General features: G+C 36.0%; 1 protein-coding gene and 1 long non-coding RNA gene across 2 annotated transcripts in view; one reads left to right on the top strand and one right to left on the bottom strand.

Annotated features, from left to right (window-relative positions):
- The window catches only part of LOC136825731 (uncharacterized), a 583,078-nt gene that overhangs the window by 342,181 nt on the left and 214,027 nt on the right, over positions 1 to 26,870 (bottom strand). The gene's annotated exons all lie outside the window — the stretch shown is intronic.
- The window catches only part of tyn (trynity), a 124,003-nt gene continuing 111,721 nt past the window's right edge, over positions 14,589 to 26,870 (top strand). Inside the window, exon 1 of the mRNA XM_067082491.1 lies at positions 14,589 to 14,651. The gene's annotated coding sequence lies outside the window, so the exon portion shown is untranslated. The remainder of the gene's footprint in view (positions 14,652 to 26,870) is intronic.

Below are 26,870 nucleotides of genomic sequence, written 5' to 3'. Positions count from 1 at the left end.
CGGTGGCGAATCACCCATAATTTGGAGACCATTTTGGACCTTAGGCTCATGCTAACCAAGAGTGGAATTCGTACGGTGTCACTTTCTTAAAAGTTCAAAGGTTTGTTGACTAGAAGTCGACGCAACACCCTCCAGTGACTGAATAAGAACTTCATTCTAGCTACTTTCCACTTCCGGTGCGGGCCAGGTCGAGGCAACCCAAATCTTGCTGAGGTCTTCGCAAGTCTTATTTCAATGATTTTCGAGTCTTAACACTTTATTTATAAACCAGTTGCAATTATAAACTTAATTCAATATTTTCGCCCTTGAGTGCCAACTTCGTCACACCTCAAAATGTAACAAATATATATCTGCTTTATAACAAAGATCTCCTCTCAATTACAATTTGTTTGTGTCTTTCCATAGCTTAAATATAGCAATGTCTGAAAAGTTAACTTTGAGCGTATATAAGCCTTACCAGCGATCTCTATACAATAATATATCATTAACAAAAACTTGAAAAATGTTATTTCCTAACTTGAATAAGGTTAAGAATAATTTGAAAAACCTGTTTGTCAAAATGTTCCCAACTTTTCTTCTAACACTGAAAAACATTTACGCAAACGCACTTTGACCAGCTGGCCGGCGCAGAAGCACTTATCAATTATAATTCCCCTTCGGTGTAAGTTATTTCGAGGTATAGTGAATCTGGTATTAAAAGATATTTATGGTTTAATTTTTGTGAATATAAAACAGTCACGTCTGTAGAAGTGACTATATATACATACAAACATACATACATACATACATACATACATACATACATACATATATATATATAAATATATATATATATATATATATATATATATATATATATTATAGATAGATAGATAGATAGATAGATAGATAGATAGATAGATAGATAGATAGGCAGATAGATAGATAGATAGATAGATGTGTAAATAGATATTATACAAAGTGTATGCTTCTGTATTCTAAAGTCCATAGAAAACTGACGTTACTCTACACCAAGTTATATATCTGCTTACTGGCAAAATAGCAAACATAACTTCATCTCCACACACCATCCCAGCCAGAATTGCGGAGAATTGCACTTTACCACACTCAACATTTTTCCGTTAAAGAATGCTCTCGTTTGAGCTACCGGGACCTAGACAGTGGTACAGAGCGACAGACAACGTCATAACGACAATAGCTTTCCCAAGCACAATTTCTGATAATTCCCTCAATACTGCCAGTGAGCGACCACATCCAATGCGGAGAAATACAGGCAGTCTTGCCTGCCCTTCTCCCAGAGCGGTTAGCATCTTTTGCCTAAAATCAGTGCCCTGGGGGAGTGCACGATTCGCAGCCTCACTCGGAGAACGGCAGGTGCATGGGCCATATGCCGTCAACGTGAATATTTCCTGAAACCCATTGTTTTCTCGTGAAATAGTGCGTATTTTCTCGAGGGTTTTACCCTGAAACTCTTCACTTTTCGTCATTTTGCCCCGTTCCCTGATGCTAGGTCTTGGTGCCATATACAAAATCGATTTGTAGTACAGTTTCTTTTCCTTAAACTTTTCCTTCCTTTAGCATCTCTAGTTTTCTAGGACTTCCACCCTCCTTTCTTGAAATTCTTTTTTTTTTTTGTCTCTCTCTTCTCGTCATTCTATACGTTACTGTATGAAGTCCGGCCCGCACGTCATTAACAGAACTAATTTTTACTGGGGAGTTGATTTTCCCGAAAACTTTTTTCCCCGCCTCTCCACCTCTACCGCGTTACTCTTAAACAACTCTAGTTCCCTTCTCAGAGCATTTCCTTAGAGTCGCTGATCCGTTATAGTGACCGTGTGCCAATGAGCCTTCCCTCCCTCTTTCCCTCGAGAGACCGGAGAACTTCTTCTTCCAAAAGGGGCGACAGGTGCATGAAGGAGGTCTCCCTTCTCACGTGTACACTATCTCAATCTTCTTTTTTTTTTTTTTTTTTTTTTTACTGCGTTTTTATAATACCAGCATCTTCGCTTCGAGTCGTATTTCATCTTCTGATAAGTCTGAAGAGACGTTATAGATTTATCATTTTCCGTGAAATTATTATTTATCATTAGCAACGCACTATCAAGCCTGTTGAACAACCGTAGTTCAGTCCGGTGTCGGTGAGATAAAGCCAACGATTACAAAGGCTTCAGGTATTCATATGATATTCATATGACATGTATTCCCCAGAATTTATGCGACAAAGAATTCTAACTATATATGTATTTCCAGTCACAAGGGGTTCCTGACCACAGACACTTACCAATTCAGTTCCTTGAGACAGATGACTTCTCACATCGGGTAGAGGAGCGAGGTACCTTACAAGTTCCTCATTGGGGGGGTTGGAATAGTTCTCGGCCCGCGTTCGATTCAAAGACCGGCCAATGAAGAATTAGAGAAATTTACTTCTGGTGATAGAAATTCATTTCTCGTTATACTGTGGTTCGGATTCCAAAATAAGCTGTAGGTCCTGTTGCTAGGTAACCAATTGGTTCTTAGCCACGTTAAATAAATCTAATCCTTCGGGTCAGCCCTCTCTAGGAGAGCTGTTAATCAGCTCAGTGGTCTGGTTAAACTAAGGTATACTACTAAAGTACCTTACATCCTGCCTGGTTTGTAATTCCATTAAATGCTACCTAAGATGAACAGAACATAACGTTCCTTAAGAAACGTAACATAATTTGACTTTATTTAATGGAAATTGTACATTATTTTTCCTTGACTTTATTTAATGGAAACTGTACATTATTTTTCCTATGCTGAAACCTTTTCCTTCGATGGGGAATATTATCAATAGATATGAATAGATTAATCTTGGTCATATTTTTCGAGAAACTTTCATTTAGTCCACGAAGTTTTATAAATGCTTTCAGATCTAACCTCCACCACTGAAATAAGTGAATAAAGGCATTAGTACACGATATAAGAATAGCAATATGGATCTCAAGCAAAAGCATGTTACTTCTAACAACCATTGTAATATCCTTAAGAATGTGCTTGCTGAAGTATCGTATTAGAGCCGTACAATTAACAATATGACCTGGAGGAGTGCACTGGCCTCACCCAATTACGTACGTACATACATACATACATAATACATGCATACATACACACATACAGAAATCGAGAGCGTACACTAAAATACATAATAATTATAATCACCATAATAAAAATTAATCCAATAACATTATTTGCGGTTCAAGCCAATGAGAATGCCGGAGAACAAAAGATATCAGCTTACGAAACATTAATGGCTCACGCTTCTTACGAAAAATTAGAGTAATAAAGAGAGTGTTCATTTTTTTTCCATGCCGTTAGTTGCAACGAACAACTCGGTAAGAATGAAACCAAATACTAGATTAGTTATGTAAGCGTATTCAAGCATAAGAGATCACACCCACAGTCATAAATTCAGTGCATACGTGACACTGAAGTAAATTCAAGAATGTACTTATATTCACAATGTGTATGTATATATATATATATATATATATATATATATATATATATATATATATATATATATATACCTATATATATATATAGCCAGGTCGGCAACGTGACCTCCTTGTGATTAAGGTAACTCGGGTTCGCTTCCCGCGGCCGGCCGTCACAGGCTCTTCAATTTCTTCCCTTTGGATCTATCGGCTTCGTAGTTACAAGCATATATAAGATATTTACACATACATCGTTTATACATTTCACATACTCCCTATCTAAAAAGAAGACGCTTGATCAATATCTAGAGAGAGATACCGTTTGAATAGAACAGAATATAGAACGTGAGCCAAAGGCCAAGAGCTGGGACCTATGAGGTCATTCAGCGCTGAGAGGAAAATTGACCGTAAGAAGGTTTGAAAGGTGTAACAGGAGGAAAACCTCGAGAAGAAAGAGAATATGAAAGGAGGCACAGTAAAATGAATTACACAGGCTGCAGCAAGGGGACGAAGGGACGGTGCAAGGAACCTCAAGTAATGCCTACAGTGCACCACGTAAGATGAACTGACGGCACTGCCCTCCTACGCGTACATTATCTATATATAAATAATAATGATATAAATGATAATTTATATATTTCACATACTTCCTATTTAAAAAAAACACGCTTGATCAATTCTTGAGAAATATGTCGTCAGACACTTGCAAACTCGTACCTAATCCGTTATCCCCAACAATCGACAAAAATGTTAATGATTCATCCATCATTTCTCCGTGGGAATATCACTATTCAAGTCGGGAATCTAAAAATCTCTGAGTGCACTTAAAGTCAGCGTTTAAAAACTATAATTCGTTATTCCTGAAACTTGACAATAATTTCCTTATATCTTAATGGATCAAGTCATGCAATAAACGTCCAATTACCTCTCGGAAACTGGACACACTTGCATCCCAGTTTAAGGTGCACAAGTGGGTCATATACCTTTGATTGATCAAACTTTAAATTAACGAGGGAAACTGCAGTGAATATGCATTTGACTACAGAAACCAGTTCTAACAATTTCTCATCGATGAGATGACCGATCTTACTTTAAACGATCTTACTTTATTAGAGCCAAATCCGGAAAAAAATTCGAAAGTTCAAAATTCGTTGGGCCAGAGATTAATTATTCAAAGTTTTGTCGTGACGAACTACATTCAAAATTTTGCAACGTTGTCTCTATAGATTTATTTTCTTTGCATAAATCGGCCAGAGAAGTCAGGCGTTGACCAAAATATTATCTAAATATTATGTGTCTATATATATTTTATATATACATAATATATATATATATATATATATATATATATATATATATATATATATGCTTGTGTCTATGTTCTTTATATATACACATATATTCGCACACAAGTATGTCTATCTTTTCACAAAAAAAGTAGTTTTCCTTAACAAGTGATGGTTCTTGAAAAACAAGAAGACAAGTAACAGTCACTAGCCATTCGTACTTTTTCAACTGAATTTTGGATAAAACGACTGTCACTACCCTTTCGTGCTTCTTCAGCTGAATTTTGGATGAACCCCCGGAACAGGCCTCCTAACTACACACTGCGCCACTCACCCTCGTCTTTCACGCACTCCTGCTCTTCTGTATATTAAATCCTCCCGTCCTCCATACTACTTCTAGTTCAACCATCTGGCATTTTCTAGCCCTTCTTCGCCGCCTACCCCCGAATATTTCCAAATTATAACTTTCCACTCACCAACCTCTCTCCATTCTTTCCACACGACTTAAACCATCTGAAGACATTGGTCCATCCTCTCACCACTTCTAGACATCCATTTAATTCTCCTTGAGCTGAATATAAAAAATTAAGACTTCTTTCATTCGCATTCAACAGCCAAGCTTCACTTCCGCAATATCTTCAACATATGCGGTAATATTCATTAACGAAAATCCTTTTAAAACTATAAACTTAACGATTTTCCCCTTAATGATGGCTTAGCCGTTAATCGTTCAAGGTTATCTCTTTCAATTGCGTTTTCATTTGAATTAAAGCAGATGGATTGCTGACTCTTTTATTTGTGTTTTCTTATGAATTAACGCAGATGGATTGCTTGTACTTTCCACGTCGTCATACCTACACATCCACCATATCTCAATATTTCATGACCAAAATAAGAAATAAAATCAAAAGCTCATCCCAGTACTAGACAATGCAACGATGTACTTGAGGAAGGCCATCTAAAATTAATATGAACTCCTGATAAAAAAAGGATATAGGCAACTAACATAGTTGATACCTGATGCATATCATTCCAACAAAATAATACAAATGGATTATTAATCTATTTTTCTTTTTTTGTACATCAATGGACGATGTTCATTAAACGAACAGAAGGAGAGTACTGAACCTCCCGACAGGCCAGGTTGAACATCATAAAGAACACTCAGATACAGAAAGGTAGGAAGGAAGGAAAGACGGAAGCACGCAAAAAAAAGTCAAGCAATGTAAAAAAAAAAAAAATAAAAAATAAAAAAAATATTCCCATTAACCAAAGAGAGCCAACGGCCCTTAGACAGGTGTCATGCGCTGCACTCCTCGCGTCATCTTGCATGATATGGCATTTGCATGGGAAATGACACAGATTCTCGGTCTCGGTTTGGTCATGTGGAAAACCGTGATGTTTCAGACTGCAGTTCTGGCTCTGACTAGTTATGCTGAGGTTTCATCTTCATCATTAATATCTTTTTATCTTGCTGCTAACGTAATGAGAAATGCCAAAACAACAGTGATAAATACTGTTAAAGCTGTCACTGTTATTTATCATAATAATACTCATTATCAATATTATTTCTATTAGTAGCAGTATTAGCAAGTAATAGGATTTGAGTCTATTATTAGTTATAGTATGATACAGTTCTACTATGTACAAGAGAGAGAATTCCAATGTAAACTGAAAAAAATTTATCGCCCCCCCCGAAAAAAAATGTAAAAAATGCGCCGATGTTTCTTCGGCACAATCGAGCTTTCTGTACAGCGTATAATACTGTATGAGCCGCGGCCCATGAAACTTTCAGCCACGGACCGGTGGTGGCCTGTCCTATAGCGTTGCCAGACGCACGATCATGGCTAAATTTAACCTTAAATAAAACAAAAACTACTGAGGCTAGAGGGCTGCAATTTGGTATGTTTGATGATTGGAGTTTGGATGATCAGCATACCAATTTACACCCCTCTGGCCTCAGTAGTTTTTAGGATCTGAGGGCGGACAGAAAAAGAGCGGACAGAAAAAAGTGCGGACAGAATAAAGTGCGGACGGACAGACAAAGCCATCTCAATAGTTCTCTTTCTCAAAAAACTAAAAACTCTTTACCAAAACATTCCAGGACAAAAAAAAGGACGTGGAATCTCTCGTAACCTCTTCAGTGCCTGCTTTCTGAGCGCGCACGCCAACCGCGAAGTAAAGGAAATCTTTTTATTGGGAACACGTCTGCACGTCCGTCTATATATTTGCGCCCCTTGTCAGCTTAGTTTACCTACATCTCAAACACAGCATTCGGGGCCAAGGACAATGGAATGTAATGGTACTGCCGAGCACGTACTGCCTATTTTTACTGTCCTTGGGACAATACACACCGGGCATTGGTTTTCCCACTGCCGAGCACTTGAATAAAAGTTTACCGAGGGAAAACTTTTATTAAAATATTTATACGCCAATTAAAATCTTTATACCACTTCAAAACTTTATTTGAATACTAGGCTTGTTTTCATTATACTTGTGACGAAAATTCAATAAATAGAGATATTTATATATACAGACAATTAAATAAATAAATTATACGCATATAAATACAATGTAACGTGTGTATGTACACATACATACATACATATATATATACATACATACATATATGTATATATATGCATACATATATATACATATACACACACACACAATAACACATATATATATATATATATATATATATATATATATATATATAATATATATATATATATATATATATATATATATATATATATATATATATATATATATATATATATATATATATATATATATATACACAGTACATACAGAGAGAGAGAGAGAGAGAGAGCTATAAAACGGATGTCACGAACTATAAATCTGTTTAATTTTACATATATATATATATATATATATATATATATATATATATATATATAATTTTTTTTTTTTTATAAAATGTACTGTCTCTTAATCAAATATTTCACATTACTGGCCCTGTACAATACAGTTCCAGGAAGCAGCAGCGTTCTTTTTGAGGATGACAAAGAAGCACGCGAAGGAAAGTTTTGTTCAATCCCACGGGGAGTTCAGTAACAGCAATAAATCTCAATCAGTGCACTTGCTACAAAACCGACGACAATGCTAAAGGAGATTTCAACGGGAACAAAGTATTAATCTTCGTCGTCACTGGGAAACGCGCTGCAAAGGACTCGAGGCGAAAAATTACTAAGACGTGTGCACATGTAGTCATTATATATATATATATATATATATATATATATATATATATATATATTATATATATATATATATATATATTATTTATATTATATATATATCAATTATAAATATATATATACATTTATATATATAAAAATATACATAATATATATATATATATAATATATATATATATATATATATATATATATATATATAATATATATATATATATATATATATATATATATATATATATATATATATATATATATATATATATATATATATATATAAATGCGAGTGAAATGTAACTAATGCAACAGAAACACAGGAAATCTACAAACCAGGAAATAACAACGTATTCAAAACCATGTTTTTAAAGCGTCGTGCAGTTATCAATTGCAAGTAATCACCTGATTTATAAAATATTTCATTTTAAAATATCACGATCACGTAACATCGACGGAAGCCACAGGCAGGCAACTAAGCTGCCTTAAATTAAAAATAATTCTCCGGTTAATCATAACTATCCAACGCTCATGGAATTCTGGGAGGGAGGAACAAAAGTATTATGGACCTTCCGCGGCCCATCTTGTGGTTTTCAAACTTGAAAAACGGGCGTTGGCGCACTGTACTTTCGGCAGTTCACAAAACCCAAGACAGTAAACTCTTTGTTTTGTTCGATCCAAGTCAATATTTGGAAGAGTACCCCGCCGTTCAAGGACCTGCGACCCTCTGTGAGGTGTGAAGGTCAGGTAACTCGAGAACTAATATTGTTTCTCCAGTTGCCACGGAAACTGTACAAGCGAAAGCTCGGGTGAGGGGAACCCAAATGCATGTATGTGATACGATGAGCAAACTTTCTGAGTAAATGTTGGTGATATAGACGAAGAGAGAAAGAAAACATTCTTTTTTTTCCCTGACCATTCCTACCCCTTGGTCGGGTGAGCGAACCGAAAATGCTTAGATGGAACAGAGAAAAAATACTTTACGAGCCATCATTGGCGATAAAAAATACAGATAGAAAATAGATATTTCCTGCAATAACGTTCCCCACAAGTTCCTCACACCTGTGAAATCATCATCAGAAGGTACCTGACATGGCAAGAGAGCCCAGCCATCGTAAATAATGGTACAAATGGCAAGGGCTGTACCATCATTCGACGTACAAGTCGATAAATCTCCCAAACTACTGAAGGAGCTTAAGCTAGCAAACACGGCAATCGCCCCCCCCCCGCCCCCTTTTATCTCTTCATTCATTTTGGTAATTCTTGTGAAATGGCAAGGGATGTATCATAGCAATTTAATGCCTGCAAGTCCATCGATTCGGCATGATCCACTATTTTACGATAACTGTTTTATGACTTAACCAGCCTATTTTTCAATATCATTTTTACTTCCGGACAACCATAAAGTGTGGTCTTTTTTGCAATTTTATATCCTGCCAATATTTAGAAAAAGGCTCCGTTACTGGCAGGAGAGCATGTGGACTGCCGTAACATAATTCACAGTAAGTGGTCTAATATTTACTTACGACTTAATATTACTTCGAATTACTATTGGAGAGAGGTTATTAACAGAACAGAGCAACAACCAAGTTAGAAATGGTTCCTAAAGAAAAAAAATTACCAAACTGATCGTGTCTTTAATATAACCCCTGAAAAAAGGCAGGTTTTGTTGCATAACAAATTTAAAACATAATTCCTATCGTACAATACCCTTTAATGGACCATTTATCACTCTGAAAACTACCTTTGAGTACCTATGGTTATCAAAACACAGTAAATCGTGCTGTAATAATTTAGATGTTCCGTTTAAAGTTATCAGTGACAGTAGACCTGTTTCAAATACGAAGCATTCAACGGTCCTGATTGCCAAAAAAAAAAAAAAAAAAAAAAACTACTCTCACTTCCCTTGTGAAGGGCCATTAAACGCTGAGATAAAACTAAGAGGCCAAAAGGATATTAAGCAAATACTGCATTAAAAATAACCATTACTACTCACACCATCAATCGTAGTAATGATAAGCTGCACCATTAAATATTATCAATTACAATTATCGCCACCATAACAATTGTTATCATCTTCACGTAAAAATATTTCAGCTATCAGACTGAACACGAATATATGAATAATAACTTTCGTCAAACTATTCTACATTTTCAAAATTCTCCCGAAGTTATTTCCCACACTCTAATTATATTTCAAATTCCTCTATGAAAGGAAACCCCTTAAAAATATTAAAACTACTGAAAATTCGCCTTCCCTCAAAAGATATCGCTACACATATCGTTAAAATAACAGAACAGTAATTCCAGCAATTAATCGTGTAAAAAAATATTCATGAAACTTGTAAACAAGGAGAATATAAAAAGTGTAAAAAATTACTTAAAAACAATTCTAGTTATAATTTATAAAATAGAAAAGAATATTATGAAACATTAAAGAAACACCGGTATGAAGGAATGTAAATATTAAAAAATTGATAAGTAATGATTTTACCAATAATTCCAGTAATAAGTATAGAAACTAGGCAGGAAAACTTTGAAGGAAAACAGGAGTAAAAGTAACTTAAACACATGCAGAATAAAAAAAAAAATCACCTGACTTTGCACTAGTTTCTAAAGCCCAAACCAGACCGGGAAAACTATCAAGTAACGCAAAAAAAATCCGGAACATATGAGATGATAAAAAGTTCCGATTTGAACCGTAATTCCAGTCATTGCAATCATATAAAGTAGGTAAGATAATAGTCATGAAATCCAGAAGTAATATTAGCACTAAAAAGTAAAGGTTTCAACAATAATTGCGGCAACTACCAGTACAAATGCAGACTTTGAATTTATCATGCAGTATGGAAGTTTGAGTCTCCTCTGAGAAGACAGATATATATATATATATATATATATATATATATATATATATATATATATATATGTATATATGTATATATATATATATATATATATATATATATATATTTCGACAATAATTCTGGTAACTGCAAGTATATAAAGTACACATAAAAATATTCGAAGCACTGCAGGGGTAACAGTATCGCGCAAGCACGTCCGAGAGAGAGAGAGAGAGAGAGAGAGAGAGAGAGAGAGAGAGAGAGAGAGAGAGAGAGAGAGATCAGCAACGTTTCTCTGCAGTATATGAAATCGATCCCGAACAAGACAACAAATCACCTCGACGTCACGGCTTCGTTTTTTTTTTTTTTTTTTTTTTTTTTTTTAAGCGACGTCTGCGGCTGCACTGTGGTAGCGGAAGCGAAACCTCCTTCAGGAGCGATTATTACCGGCTACAATTAAAAAAAAAAACAAAAGACTTCACTCGCCTCTGGGCATCGTATTTCGCGGCGATCGCCTCGTTTCTCATCTACCAGTGACGTGGGTAACGTGGGTAACGGGACAGAAATTCCGTGAAATAAGCGTGAAGATCTGACGTTCGAATGACAGGCGGCAAAGGGCTGATGAGGACGCCGATATTGCTCCTTGCCTGTGTACGGCACTCAGTCCATCTCGACAAAAACGTTAATGTCTTGTGCCATAAGATTTTTTTTTATAGCTTGTGTCATAGGATTTTTTTTTATATCTTGTGTCATAGGATTTTTTTTATATCTTGTGTCATGGGATTTTTTTTATATCTTGTGTCATAGGATTTTTTTATATCCTGTGTCACAGGATTTTTTTATATCTTGTGTCACAGAATTTATTTTATTATATCTTGTGTCATAGGATTTTTTTGTATCTTGTGTCATAGGATTTTTTATATCGTGTCAAATGATTTTTTTATATCTTGTCATAAGATTTTTTATATCTTGTGTCATGGGATTTTTTATATCTTGTGTCATAGGATTTTTTTTATATCCTGTGTCACAGGATTTTTTTTATATCTTGTGTCACAGAATTTATTTTATTATATCTTGTGTCATAGGATTTTTTGTATCTTGTGTCACAGGATTTTTTATATCTTGTGTCAAATGATTTTTTTTATATCTTGTGTCATAGGATTTTTTTATATCTTGTGTCATAGGATTTTTTATATCTTGTGTCATAGGATTTTTTTATATCTTGTGTCATAGGATTTTTTTTACCAAAACGCAGATGGCATAACTCACATACAAATTCACAACCACTGATATCCTATGTCACAGGTTGTTTTTCTTTTTTTTAAGTACCTATGACATACAATTACACAGATTCACATCTCTGTCGCAGTTCTTTTTTCAAACACGTATGACATTTATACAAACAAGGATTCACAACTATTAATATACAGTCATTAAACTTCTCTGTTTTGACACACATCTGACGCTAACAAACACACATGCACACACTCACAACCATGATTAACCCGTGCCATTACTCTTCCTTTCTTTAAGCATGCAAGACACTTACACACAGATTCACACCCGAGTCTTTTTCTCTAAAAAACATTTGACAGTCTCTTTCTCTTTCACACCCAAACACACGCACACACACACACAGCCATTAACAACTACAATATCCTTTTTCAATCGCATAAAAAGCTCACATGCATGACGATTAAAAAATATTAACATCCTCTCACAATTTTCTTTTTTCAAACCTGCATGACGGTCACACTCGCACATTCCCAAAATCAATATCCTGTCTAGTTCTCTTTTCCAAACTCATATAACACTGACAAACACATTCACAAAGGTCAACATATTCAGTCACTAAACTCATTTTCTTTGTAATATCTAGCAGATACAACACATTCGTCAATATTAATATCCCGTGTCACTCATTTTAAATAACAGAAAGAGACGGGCATGACTGCTCGAACCACGGCCATTCACACCGAGGAAAACGTGTCTTACTCCTTTCGCTTTTTTTGATTGAAGACATCGACGTCTGTCTGTCGGAAAGAGGAAGATAAAACGTTGCAAGAAACAGAGAGGAAGACGGAGATTTTTCTACATTCTGGAAGTGAAGGACATCAAGGGCTGGTCAAACCGGTCGATTTTTGAACTCGCCACTTTCAAGCACTGTTTGAATGACTGAGAACCAAGGCGCGTACAAGGGGGATCTTCGTATATCATTATGATAATATGAACACATTCAGGCACAAACGTCAACATCCTCATGAACATACTAATTAGCCTCATCCGACAGCACAAACACACATGCGAACATCATAAATAAAAGCGCACACACATAAGCCCACACATGTGAAACACACACACACACACAAACACACATACACAAAAACACGCCTTCGGTATTCTACAGCGCGGTAGCCCAAAAGGGCACCCTACAAAAAATAGACATTTTAATAAATACAAAAAGTAGTAAGACGTGCTCCTCACACAGATGGTGCATATGCACCGTTCCGCTGTGACCCCAATGCAACTGCAATCGTGATTTCGGGTATTGTCTTTAATTGATTAATTTTCCGGTATATAAAAGGCAAAAACAGACCGTTATAATACAGGAAAATATAAAACTGTAAAGTGCACTGATCACGTCCGTGCCGTCTTTACGATCAATCTCGATTGCCACAGTTTTATTCTATTTTCTAATTCATTTCGAACGTGATAATTTTTTTATCAAAACAAAAACACGACTGCATTTTACAACATAGTTTCTCATCTGAGATTCATTTTTCAGATTTATAATTTCAAGGTGGCTTTTCCAATTAGCAGTGCTACCGAATTCGCATAATAACATTTTAATGCTGTTGTTTGTGAAAAAATACAGTGCTGTAAATCAAGAAACACTTGTGACACGAACTGCATATAATAGGTCATGTATTAAAAATTGTTCTACTACATCATTAACATTACGACTGATCACAGAAAGCGTGAACGTGGCAACAGAAATATTATGCAACAACAAAATCACAGCCTTGCTTAAGAACTGTTGGGTAAAAAATTTTTTAAAAATTGTTTAATATAGACGTTATAATAGAATCACAGCCTTGCTTAAGAACTATTGGGTAAACATTTTTAAAAATAAATGTTTAAAACAGAAGTTAATATTACAATACCTATCTTCACATTTCTTGTCGTTGACTCCATAAATCCACGTGTACATTTATAACCAACTTTAAATATCCTGTCGCACATAACCGTAATCATTCCCCAGGACTAGATAAACAGGGAGGGCTGGAGTCAGGAGGGGCATGCGTCCGTAAAACATCTGCCCAATGCAAATTATGGAATGATCCGTTCAATGAGTTAGAAAACACCAGGAAAAGTTTATTAAAAACAACGACCCAGGAGAGGGATTGAGCTGAATAGAATAAGAAAAGGAAGTAGATATTATCAGTTTGATTACTTTGCTCATGACAGTACTTTTCCCAAACTCTACCAAGAAACTTTTAAGTCCAACGTACTAACATGAGAACAGTTCGACAACGAGACCACCCTATTACCCATGGCGTGAAATCGACGAATATCCCAATATCCGACACTTCAGAGGTCAAAGGTCTGTTGACCCACGATTGGCAGACGGCTTCTGACCTATGACTAAGCCAATTTAGTTTGTAATTTTGATTGTACATTGTCACTTGAAATTCATTCTAACTGTGAGTGTAATGGAAAAGCTGTTGTGAAGGCCACGTTTTATTTTGGAACGTTCTTCATGACATTAACTTTACATCATTTCCTTTTCTTTTCAGATACTCTCGATTCCTTGTCTCGGGTCAACAACATCCAGACTTTAAGGTAAGAGCGCCAATTTTTAAATGAAACCGACAAATACATCATAAAAAAGTATCAAAAATATTTAAGACCATAATTACCAAATGCATTACGATTTCTTATACTGATTATTTTTTTCTCACCTTTCTAAAAATCAGACAAAAAAAAAAAATTTTTTTCCGTACCTTTACCAAACAAAACCTTACCATATATGGAAAACAATGTCGAACAACCCAATGCTTTCATCTTAAACTAACACGGGGATCTCCGAACTACATCCAGCCCGCCATATTCGGCAAGGTAAAAGATTCTTTCTCCAGGGCACAGCTGAAGTACTTAAAAATACTAAAACCGTCTTCCTCCTTTTCAGTTTTCTGTAAAAGAAAACTATTGTGCCGGCTTTGTCTGTCCGTCAGCACTTTTTTCTGTCCGCCCTCAGATCTTAAAAACTACAGAGGCAAGAGGGCTGCGAATTGGTGTTGATCACCCACCTTCTAATCATCAAACATACCAAACTGCAGCCCTCTAGCCTCAGTAGGTTTATTTTATTTACGGTTACAGTTACCCAAAATCGTGCTTCTGGAAACGATATAGGATATGCCACCACCGGGCCGTGGTTAAAGTTTCATGGGCCGCGGCTCATACAGTATTATACCGAGACCACCAAAAGACAGATCTATTTTCCGTGGCCTTGATTATATGCTGTAGCGGCTGTGCAGAAAACTCGACTGCGCCGAAGATTTTTTTTTTTTAAGCAAACCGGTCGTACAGATGGCGCCTGCATTTTGCCTGTCTCGTTCCATTATTCCAATTCATCTTGCGCAAAATTTACCGATCTGTCGTCTACGACTGCAAACTCAAATTGCCAGAATAGTATAGAAAAGTGCAAACCGAATTTATTTGTTTTTAGACCAAAGTTATTTCTGGAGTCATGTTTATTTTTCGTTTTTTCCTTATCAAAATTGGTCGAATTCTCACTTTGGGTAAACATTAGTAAAGTTAAATAAGATAAAATCAATTAAAACATTCCATATTAGGTAATTCATTATTTTGTAATCAATACACTGTTCCACTGAAACTTACATTTCTAATTTATTCTGAATAATATTTTCCTGATTACAACATTAACTTTTATTCATTCATTTAAATTTTCTTTCTGCACGTGAAAATGTCTAAAATACGGCCCTCGTAGTGAAAAGTTTGGGTAACACTGGATGAACGATTTCCCCAAATTACTGTCAATGCTTTCATATTCCCATTAGCAGTCTTTGACTTTCTGCCTCAGTGTTAAAAGTATTCCTTTAAAACAATGACAAAAGTATTTATATTGCATGAGTATACGAGTTCAATCCAGAATACCTATGACACATCTACAAAACGTATTGCAGACTTTAAGTTCCCTACATTTTGTTCAACTGTGGCAGCCAAAGATAGCCATAAATGGACTAATCAAAATGAAATCCCGTTCACCTTCTTACAATGTCACAAAATCATTATCTAGGCTTTAGGGTACCAAACAAGCACTAGGGCATCCTGATGGTGTATTTAAACGAGTTGCAAGCAAGCACAGTTTGAAGGAGAAAAAAACAGTACACTATACCTAATATTGTTATGCACATAAATAAATCGGGTTGAAAAACTACCAAAGTCACGGGCTACCCATTCTCTAATCATTTCAATGAGCAAAATAACATGTAAATACATATGTGTATATATACATATATATATATATATATATGTATATATATATATATATATATATATATATATATATATATATATATATATATATATATATATACACATATATGATGTGTATGTGTACATACACACATATATATATATATATATATATATATATATATATATATATATATATATATATATATATATACATATACATACATACATACATACATACATACATGCATTTATGCATCGCAGCACCGTTAAATCTATCCAGCGCATGACTGCACAACTGGCTACGATAATGAAAAGGTAGAGTCGCCGAAAAAGTAAGAAGGTCGGACACCTTTCAACTTTTCGTACTTCCTCCTTCTCACAGTTTCCAGCAACCAAAATTTTAAAAAAGTTGCTGCCACAGCTATTCCGATTAAGTTTTCTAAACCCTCCTGCCTATGTACAATAACCAATTCACTTACAAAGAATTTTGGGTCAATATTTGCTGTTGTGCATCTTTAAAAATCAATAGATCATTTAATACTATTTGTGGTGTGTTAGGAATTCCCGTTTCTCCCAGGTCGTACTTATGAAGCACGCTGGAATATTGAAATATTTCTCATAACAGAGAGAGAGAGAGAGAGAGAGAGAGAGAGAGAGAGAGAGAGAGAGAGAGAGAGAGAGAGAGAGAGAGAGAGAGAGAGAGAGTCGTTTTTAATGTTTATTGATTCTTTTGCTAAAAAAATTCAATTATAATGATTAACAGACAGTAATAAATGATGACGATATGTGAGAAAAAAAAATAGCAAAAATAAAAACAACAACAAATAATCATAACAACAATAACAATACAATAATAATAATCACCAACCCAAAAAAGAGCAAAGAAAGGAACTGAGCGTAGCATCGCGGCCAACAAAGACATTTCCAAAACGAAATGAAATGAAAAAACCCCGACTGGGAACGAAAAGAAAAAAACCTATCAAGCGCATATACAAATAAAAAGGAGGTCGGCGACTCTTGTAAAAGAAATAATTATGTGCCGCGGTGTGTTGAACTCCTATTGTCTTTTTCTCTTTTTTTTTGAAGGTGTGTTTGAAGAGCCATGGCGACGGGGCACAGGAAGATGGACAACCTAGAGAAGGTCGCACATTTTCTCTCTCTTTCTCTTTCTCTCCCTGAATCTTTCTCTCTCTCTCTTTCTCTCCCTGAATCTCTCTCTCTCTTTCGGTGTCTCTTTCTCTCCCTGAATCTCTCTCTCTCTCTCTCTCTCTCTCTCTCTCTCTCTCTCTCTCTCTCTTTCTCTCCCTGAATCTTTCTCTCTCTCTCTCATCTGAAGAGTCACTGAAGTGTCTTCAGATGAAAGGACGCCGGTATCAGAAACCGCCACAATAATAGGGCGCTCTAAAAACCGATCATAATTTAACGAAAAATATACCTCACTGGACAGCATCTTAGTCACTGCCTCTTCATTTCGGTTTTAGTCTTCTGTAAAACAAAACTACTGAGATGGCTATTTGTCTGTCCGTCCGCACTTTTTCTGTCCTCCCTCAGATCTTCAAAACTACTGAGGCTAGAGGGCTGCAAATGGGTGCGCTGATCATCCACCCTCCAATTATCAACCATATCAAATTGCAGCCCTCTAGCCTCAGTAGTTTTAATTTTATTTAAGGTTAAAGTTAGCCATGATCGTGCGCTTGGCACCTCTATAGGTGCCAACAACAAAGGCCACCACCATGCTGTGGGTGAAGTTTCATGGACCACGGCTGAGAATTTCATGAGCCGTGGCTGAGAGTTTCATACTGCATTATACGCTGCACAGAAAACTCGATTGCGCCGAAGAAACTTCGGCGCATTTTTGATTGATTTTTATCGCTCCAACCCATGCGCCTTTGCTTATTCAGCATATTAATTTCTCCTTCTCTTTTCATTATTCATGTTATGCTACTTGCTGTAAATACTACCAGTATGATCGCCGAGACCCTGGTTTTTATTTTTCGCGTCTGTTCCTTGGTACAAACGAACACTTCATTAAGAAGAGTTACAAAGTATAGCACAACAAATACGCAACCTGCACGCGGTACATGTTTACGAGGAGGCTCTCTACTATACACAAGTATGACGTGCTATGACAGTTACAGCTGATTACTGTACAAAGTCTTCCATTAGGGCTGGTACAGTGCTAAGGTAATTTTACAAATGATTACGTGAGTTGCATTGCCTTAAACGATACCTGAAATATTACTATAAAAAGTTACATTAGACTGGATTAGAGTGCAATATTAATAAAAACGATAACAATTTTATCTTATCCATGTCTACGATGTTTGGGTAATTTTCATAACAGACTCTCCATACGGGGACAGGTTTCAGCCCTCTGAAAATTTGTACAGCAAATCATTCATCCCGGTTTAAAAGCACAATTCGCTTTCGAGGATACTTTTGGTCTGTCAATCACCCTTTTCCCAGTTTCATTGTATTGAAATCGTACATATGTAGGTACATGTATGCTGTTTTATAATCTTTTATATATGCGTTCACTTAACTGTGCTCTTAAGATAAAGTTATTATCCAAGGTAACCTCTGACAAGCTGAAAATGTTGAAAGCTTACATTTTCTTCATTTCCAACTGAATCGTTTCGGAGTAAATCTTTAAGACAATAGTTCTAATCAACTATGGGGAAATTTTTTATTAGTTCTAATCAACTAAGGAAAAACTTTTTATTAGTTCTAATCAACAAGAGGAAAACTTTTTATTAGTTCTAATCAACTGGAGGACAACTTTTTATTAGTTCTATTCAACTATGGTAAAACTTTTTATTAGTTCTAATCAACTATGGTAAAACTTTTATTAGTTCTAATCAACTATGGGGAAACTTTTTATTAGTTCTAATCAACAAGAGGAAAACTTTCTATTAGTTCTATTCACCTATGGTAAAACTTCTTATTAGTTCTAATCAACAATGGGAAAACTTTTTATTAGTTATAATCAACTACGATAAAACTGTTTATTAGTTCTAATATTCGAAAACTTTTTACTAGTTCCAATCAACTATGGGAAAACTTTTTATTAGTTCTAATCAACTATGGGAAAACTTTTTATTAGTTCTAATCAACTATGGGAAAACTTTTTATTAGTTCTGATCAACTATGGGAAAACTTTTTATTAGTTCTAATCAACTATGGGAAAACTTTTTATTAGTTCTAATTAACTATGGGAAAACTTTTTATTACTTCTAATTAACTATGGGAAAACTTTTTATTAGTTCTAATCAACTGGAGGAAAACTTTTTATTAGTTCAAATCAACTATGGTAAAACTTTTTATTAGTTCTAATCAACTATGGGAAAACTTTTTATTAGTTCTAATCAACTAGAGGAAAACTTTTCATTAGTTCTAATCAACTAGAGGAAAACTTTTTATTACTTCTAATCAACTGTGGGAAAACCTTTTATTAGTTCTAGTCAACTATGGGAAAACTTTTTATTAGTTCTAATTAACTAGAGAAAAACTCTTTATTATTTTCATTAGTTCTAATCAACTAGAGGAAAACTTTTCATTAGTTCTCATCAACTAGGGTAAAACTTTTTATTAAGTTCTAATCAACAATGGGAAAACTTTTTATTAGTTCTAATCAACACTTTTTATTAAGTTCTAATCAACAATGGGGAAACTTTCTATTAGTTCTAATCAACTACGGTAAAACTTTTTATTAAGTTCTAATAAAAAATGGGAAAACTTTTTATGCTAAAACTTTTTATTAACAACTCACTGCAGGTAAAATCATACTTGATTATTGTGGAATTATGTGATCACAATATAGATTTAAGCGAGCAAAAGCACGCACCTCAAATCCATGACAGACAAATGCCAACTTCTGTTTCGCTCTTTCATTTTTTTGCCATCCAGGAGTTAACTGTCATCAAGGAGTTAACCCGGAAATGAACTAAACGGAATTTCTTCTTCTTCCATAAACGTTAACAGAATTGGTGCTTGTGCGCATGCGTCCGCGCAGCGAGTGTGCGCACAATTGCGTGAGTGTCCCAGATAGGTAGTCATGCAAGCTAATGGCCATCACAGACGAGAGTTGGTGATTGGTGATGGACAGTCACGTAGACAGTACTGACAAACAAAATGGTCACTTTCCAGAAGTCGAGTCGTCAGCACATTTACTCTGATAGACGTCAGATTTTGCACGGTTCAGCGACTGCTTCTTTCAGGCTTTTACCAGGATTTGGAATTCATTTGAGAAAAAATTTTATTACTACATCTGTGGTTAAGGTTCACCTTTCATCCTCAATTTCTTGCCTTGTACGGGTCTGGGCTCGAAAAGGGCATTAGGCTGCCAGTTCCACGGAACTGTATTTAACAAAGTCAAACTGAAGGGGAGAGATTTTATTAAAAAGGAAGGGAGCAGATTGTATTCGGAAAAAGCCACTGACACAAAACGTCGACCAGAGCTCCGGAAAACTATTTCGCAACTTGGCAAAGATCCAGGGAATTTCCCAAAATAATTAATCGTCTTTCCAAGGAGTGTGTGTGAACTCTGGTGAAAGAGACCACAGAAAGAGAGTCACAGAGAGTTGACGATGACATGAAATACTTTGTCACCATTTTCGACGCTGAAATACATTTCTTTTCATTTTTTCTTGTTTTTTCACTAAAGGCAATCGGGAACAATCCGCCAGGTAAACCACAACACGTACTGCTTGAAAGGGTAACAAGAGCCTTTCACCATTACACTACAGGAACAGGTTTTCTTTTCAGCTTTTTCCTTTGAAAAACTACTTCCATACAGTTTCCCGAAAAACCGTTTGGAGTTTGAAATACGTTCACTAAAAATGTGATAAACAAGGAAATCTAAAAATTGTAAATACAATGCACGCACACACATATATAAATATAATATATATATATATATATATATATATATATATATATATATATATATATATATATATATATATATATATATATATATATATATATATATATATATGTATGTATGTATATATATATGTAATATTGTGTGTGTGTGCGTGTACTAATTTCTGACTAACATCGGTCTCCCGAGGTTCGTCCCCGATGCGAGTCAGAAATTTATTTCTGTGAAACACGTGCTCATGTGTTCATTATTTCCATCATATACACACACACACACATATATATATATATATATATATATGCCCATCTTTCCTTTTCATCATATGCCTTTCCTCTTACAACTGCGGGTGGCACCAGAAGTTGTAACCCTCCCAGTTTCCAGCAAGGCTTTTGGGATGAAGTTGCTAGCTCACAGCCCTGCTCCATGGCTATTAAAAGGGCTTATGCGCCGACGGCATCCGATTTGTCCTGGTGGTCACCCATCCAGATAATGGCCTTCTCCAAATTTGCTTAATTTCACTGACCGACAAACCAGCGATTATATATATATATACATAATATATATAATAAATATATATGTATGTATATTATATGTATATATATTATATAAATATATATTTATGCATGTTTATATGTATGAGCATATATATAATACATCTTAAACATGTCGAAAATTCTGAAAAAAAAAAACCCTTTTGAGTCCAGTAATCAATAATGATTATCAATTAAATTCAAAATTCACGCAGACCTCAATGACAGTTCTACAAACGATTTTCCCGTCCCGGAGATTCGCGCTTAACGTAAGACGGAGAGCGCTCTCACAATTATCGAGTTCTACTTGATAATCGGGACATACATATGCGGAGAGTTTCTCCAAATGCTCTAAAGAAACGGTGCTAAGCAGACCGTCCATTGGTCCGTCGCTCTGATACGCGACTGATACAGAGAGAGAGAGAGAGAGAGAGAGAGAGAGAGAGAGAGAGAGAGAGAGAGAGAGAGAGAGAACAGTGCTGGTGCTGATATATCTTAATGCCAGTATATGCCGGACACCCTTAAGGGATGATGACGATGAGAGAGAGAGAGAGAGAGAGAGAGAGAGAGAGAGAGAGAGAACAATCCTGGTGCTGATATATCTTAATGCCAGTAAAAGCCGGATATCCCTGAGGGATGATGATGATGATGACGATGAGAGAGAGAGAGAGAGAGAGAGAGAGAGAGAGAGAGAGAGAGAGAGAGATGTTAGTGATGTTTTAACGCCAGCTAATGCCTGATGGCCATGAGGGATGTTTATGAGTTACTGCTGATGAACCTCGCCTGATCCTAATGAGTTTACCAGACAAACAACATCGTTTGCAATTGCTTACGAATTATGTTAACTTTATGTTTTTAAGCCTTGATTTAAACCTTTTACCTTCGAACCCGACTGACGATCTTCTTCTATATTTTAGCAGTGAAGGCTATAGCTAATTGCACATGCGCACGCACATACAACCACACACATAGCCTAAATAAAACCAGGACACTCGTGTGCAAAAAATTAAATACTGATTAATACAAATACGGATAAAACAGGCATCTTCAAAAGAATGTCTGGAATTGGAAATAAGACCCTCACCCAAACACCGCCCCCCACTCAACCCCTACAAAGAAGGCTTCATAAATGTGCGAAGGTGTGCCTGAGTGACCCCTGCTTTCGCACGCAAGCAGCGGCCATCAATCTCGACCCCCCCCCAAAACATCTCATTCCACAGCAACATTGACATAACCCGTGAGTCATGGGTGGGCGAAGAAGCTTGCACAGGGCAACCTTTGTTTTGCTCAAATAAAAGAAAGGGTTTTATCCTCCAGGACCAAAACAAAGAAATGTCAGGCTTAATCCCACCGGCTGACGTTTCTATTCTATTTTTTCTCTCCTCGTCTGTTTGTTTCATTCGTCATTCGGAACGAAAGCAAAGAGCCATTAAAGCGACGCGAAGAACGCATGTGATAAATGGTTTCCTCTCTCTCTCTCTCTCTCTCTCTCTCTCTCTCTCTCTCTCTCTGTCGGCTACACGACATTATTCCCATTCGTAAACGAAATTTATCTTCATCAACGAAAAAAAAATGAATTAGTATCGAAATGGCATTACACTTCCATTTCAGACTACAAATATATTTTTTATCCATTTCCTTCCCGTATGAAAGCATAAAATTCACAGCAAGAAGAACAATAAAAATAATGATGGCAAGAATAATACTAAGAGAAAGGAAGGAGAAAGCGAGAGAGGTCTCGAGATAAAAAAAAAAAAACAACACATTAACAAAAAGTAACAAATATGGAAGAAAATAAACAAAATATTTATTACAATTATAAAATGGTTAAGGCTGAAGTAAATGGAGCACTATCCGATATTACATCTATATGCAAAAACCACTTAAAGCATACATGCAAACAACAGGAGGTACATAATCCTTAAAACCAATGAATATCAGTAATGTGTAATCTAACTATATCACCTCTTGGATAGGATTACTCCGTTTCGTGAGAGAGAGAGAGAGAGAGAGAGAGAGAGAGAGAGAGAGAGAGAGAGAGAGAGAGAGAGAGAGAGAGAGAGAGAGAGAGAGAGTAAAAATCATAAAACCAAAGAAATTTCAGACGAAGTATAAATCTAATCGCTCTGTGGGCTTAAAACTTATTTCTCTCACTAGTTTAGACTTTTCTCTTGGGACAACGTTGTCTGTCCATACTCCTTTCGCGTGATCTCTTTTATTAAACGCTGCTATCTCTTTCTCTCCCTTGTTGCTTTCAGCCTTCACATATCAAGACTTGGCCTTCTTTTGTCAAAAAACCTTACGCTGGAGGCGTTAATGCTGTGTTCTACACACCGATACACAATACCGTATTCTCTCTACTGCCTACTGCCCATCAAACAATGATCCATCACAATCGATACTGAACACTCACAGACACAATAGCAGCTTCCTGTTGGCCTATGGACAGGACTTTACTCATGATACCCTTAACTATCCTTTAGTGAAAGCGTGCGTGTATATATGTGTTTAAGGAAGCTAGGGGGTCAAGCATCTTGGAGCGCCATAACTATAGTAAATTAGTGCTCAATCAAACGTAAATCTGAATACGCACAGCCGAATATCTTACGAATGTCATAACGGTTATTAACTGATAAAAAATTTCTTAAGGATTTAAAAAGGTAAAATACCTCAAAATACCAATCAAACAAATTATGAAAAGGTCACACTCGGATGGAAACAGTCTTAAAGCGGATGTGAAAATGCTCTCCTTATGGAGGAGAGTAAAGTAAATAAAGTTGTGCATAAAATACAGTCTCTGTTAAACTTATCTCAATTAGTATTGTGAATTGGCATTGTGACTTTCCTTCCTATTCTATTTCATCATAACAGAAAGAATAAAAGAATACAAGCTAGAGAGAATGAACGTACATATACATCGTTTATACGTATGGAAGTTAAACATTTCTCCTGCCAGTTCCGGCGATGGAAGTCAGACAAGTAAGTAACTGCGTTACCTCCGTTCCCGCGTGTGAAAATGGGTTCGAGCCATGAAGTCTAGCACCTGATCTTCTTAGGAAGGAATCCGAGGCCGTTACTGACGGAAGAAGCTTTGTGGAGTGACATCACTTCCCCGGGGAATGACTTCCTTCTGAAGTATCTTTCCTCCAGACATCAGTTACGTCTTTTCCCGTTACATCTTTCTGCTTATGCTATTTTCATCGCTTCCATCTCTCACTCAGCCTTCAATAAAGATGGATATTCTCTCCTCCTATCTCTGTCTTCTTCTGCAGTATTAATGGTATCTATCTCTGTCTTCTTCTGCAATATAAATGGTGTCTTCTTCCACATCTCCCTTATTCTGCTACATAATTTAAGCACATTCTCATCTTCCAGCTTCACTTTATTCTGCAATATCGACGGATACTCTCTCTTACCATCTCTCACTTATTCTGCATTGTATATGCAATATCCCCTTCTTCCATCTCTTATTCTGAAATTCAGATGGGAATTCTTACATTCCATCTCTCCATTATTCTGCAATACAGATAGGGTATTCTTGCTTTCCATTTCTCCCTCATTCTGCAATATAGATGGGTATTCTCACATTCCATTCTGCAATACAGATGGGGTACTCTCTCCCTCCATCTCCCCGTCATTTCTCTGTATTCATGAAGAGTATTTTCGGTTTTCAACTCTTCTTATTTTCCGGTATTTATGAATATCCTAAACTTCCATCTCTCCGTCATTCCTCTGTATAGATGAAGAGTATTTTCATTTCAAACTACTCTTATTTTCCGGTATTTACGAATATCCTAAACTTCCGTCTCTCCCTCACTCTTCAACATATATGAATATTACTCTCAGCCTGGCCCTTCACGCTCAGGCGGCAGATTTCATTTCAATATTCAGGTAACGGCTTCCTTTTCTTTCTTTCCACCTGCATCACGCTCCGTTTATCAAAGTGCCTGCTCGGAATACTGGGAATAATTACAGGCACAATTCCGTTCCGGGGTCGAGTGTGCCACGGTGCGCAACGAAATCATGAATTACAATAGGTAATTAGTCTAGCGCCGAGACTGCTCTAAAGTACAATACAGTAGTATTAAAACTAAAATATTACGAGTACTGTATACAGTAGGTATTTGACTAAAATGTACCTAATGTTCAAATGCAACTAAAATATCACAATAAACTCTTGGAACCATTTTATTTTTTATGTTTTGTTGGTAGAATTTTTGGCCATTGTCATACTGACTAATGCCAGTTATTTTACTCATACTGACAAGTGGCTCTACAAATTGAATTTACCAGTCTACCCCTACGTGATAAGAGAAACAGATTCTAAAACCTTAAACCATTTTTTTACATCTTTATCGACAAACCATCAGCCTAAAACCACCTGCCATACCTAACATCATCTACCAGAAATGAGACCTGAACAGAGTTGTTTACAAACTAATAACCAGCGATCTGAATGAGCGTGGAACGAGGGGCGTTAACCATGTTCTTCACTCCATCCAGGTGTCCACCACAAATTCATTAGCAAACAACGCCTCTTAAGAACCCATTTACTTGATACACCTGGCCGTTTGCAAGTTCCTCATGACTTCCTCAACTCATACTAACAGGCATTCTAACGGACAGGCGTCGAGGCGCAGGGAAAAGAAGAAGTTGGGTTCAGTCAGTCAATCATCAAGGAAAAATTTGGCGTGATCTTCTCTTTCTCGCCCATCGAGTGGTTGCTTCTTGCGCTTCTCAAGTTTCAGTTTCTAACAAGATTGATATTTGTTGTACCTCGTCGCCATGTCCTATTGGTTCCTGATCATGTAAGCACACATATATAACTTATAAGATATTTTAGTATCAACCTGAATAAAAAAAATTTTAAGAAAATATTGCATTAAAATAAAATTATATGAACCAACTAATTAAATTAATCTATTATACCTAATATGCTCTAAGGTTTGAGCGTGAGTTATTTCTTATCCAGGATTTTATTTTTCATTTCTATTTAGAACATTGTTTTTCTGAGGTGAATGAACCTGCTTCCCGAGCATTGAGAACTTGGCGTAGTTCAGGTTAATCAAATAATGCTATGAACTCTTTCTAAAATCCATCAGACTCTTGAACCTCAAAAGATCCTCTTACAGCGGAAGACAATCATAT

Source organism: Macrobrachium rosenbergii, chromosome 39 (genome assembly GCF_040412425.1).
Source record: "Macrobrachium rosenbergii isolate ZJJX-2024 chromosome 39, ASM4041242v1, whole genome shotgun sequence".
NCBI lineage: Eukaryota > Metazoa > Arthropoda > Malacostraca > Decapoda > Palaemonidae > Macrobrachium > Macrobrachium rosenbergii.
Note: the sequence above shows the minus strand (reverse complement) of the source record. Positions and strands in the feature narration are given on the sequence as shown.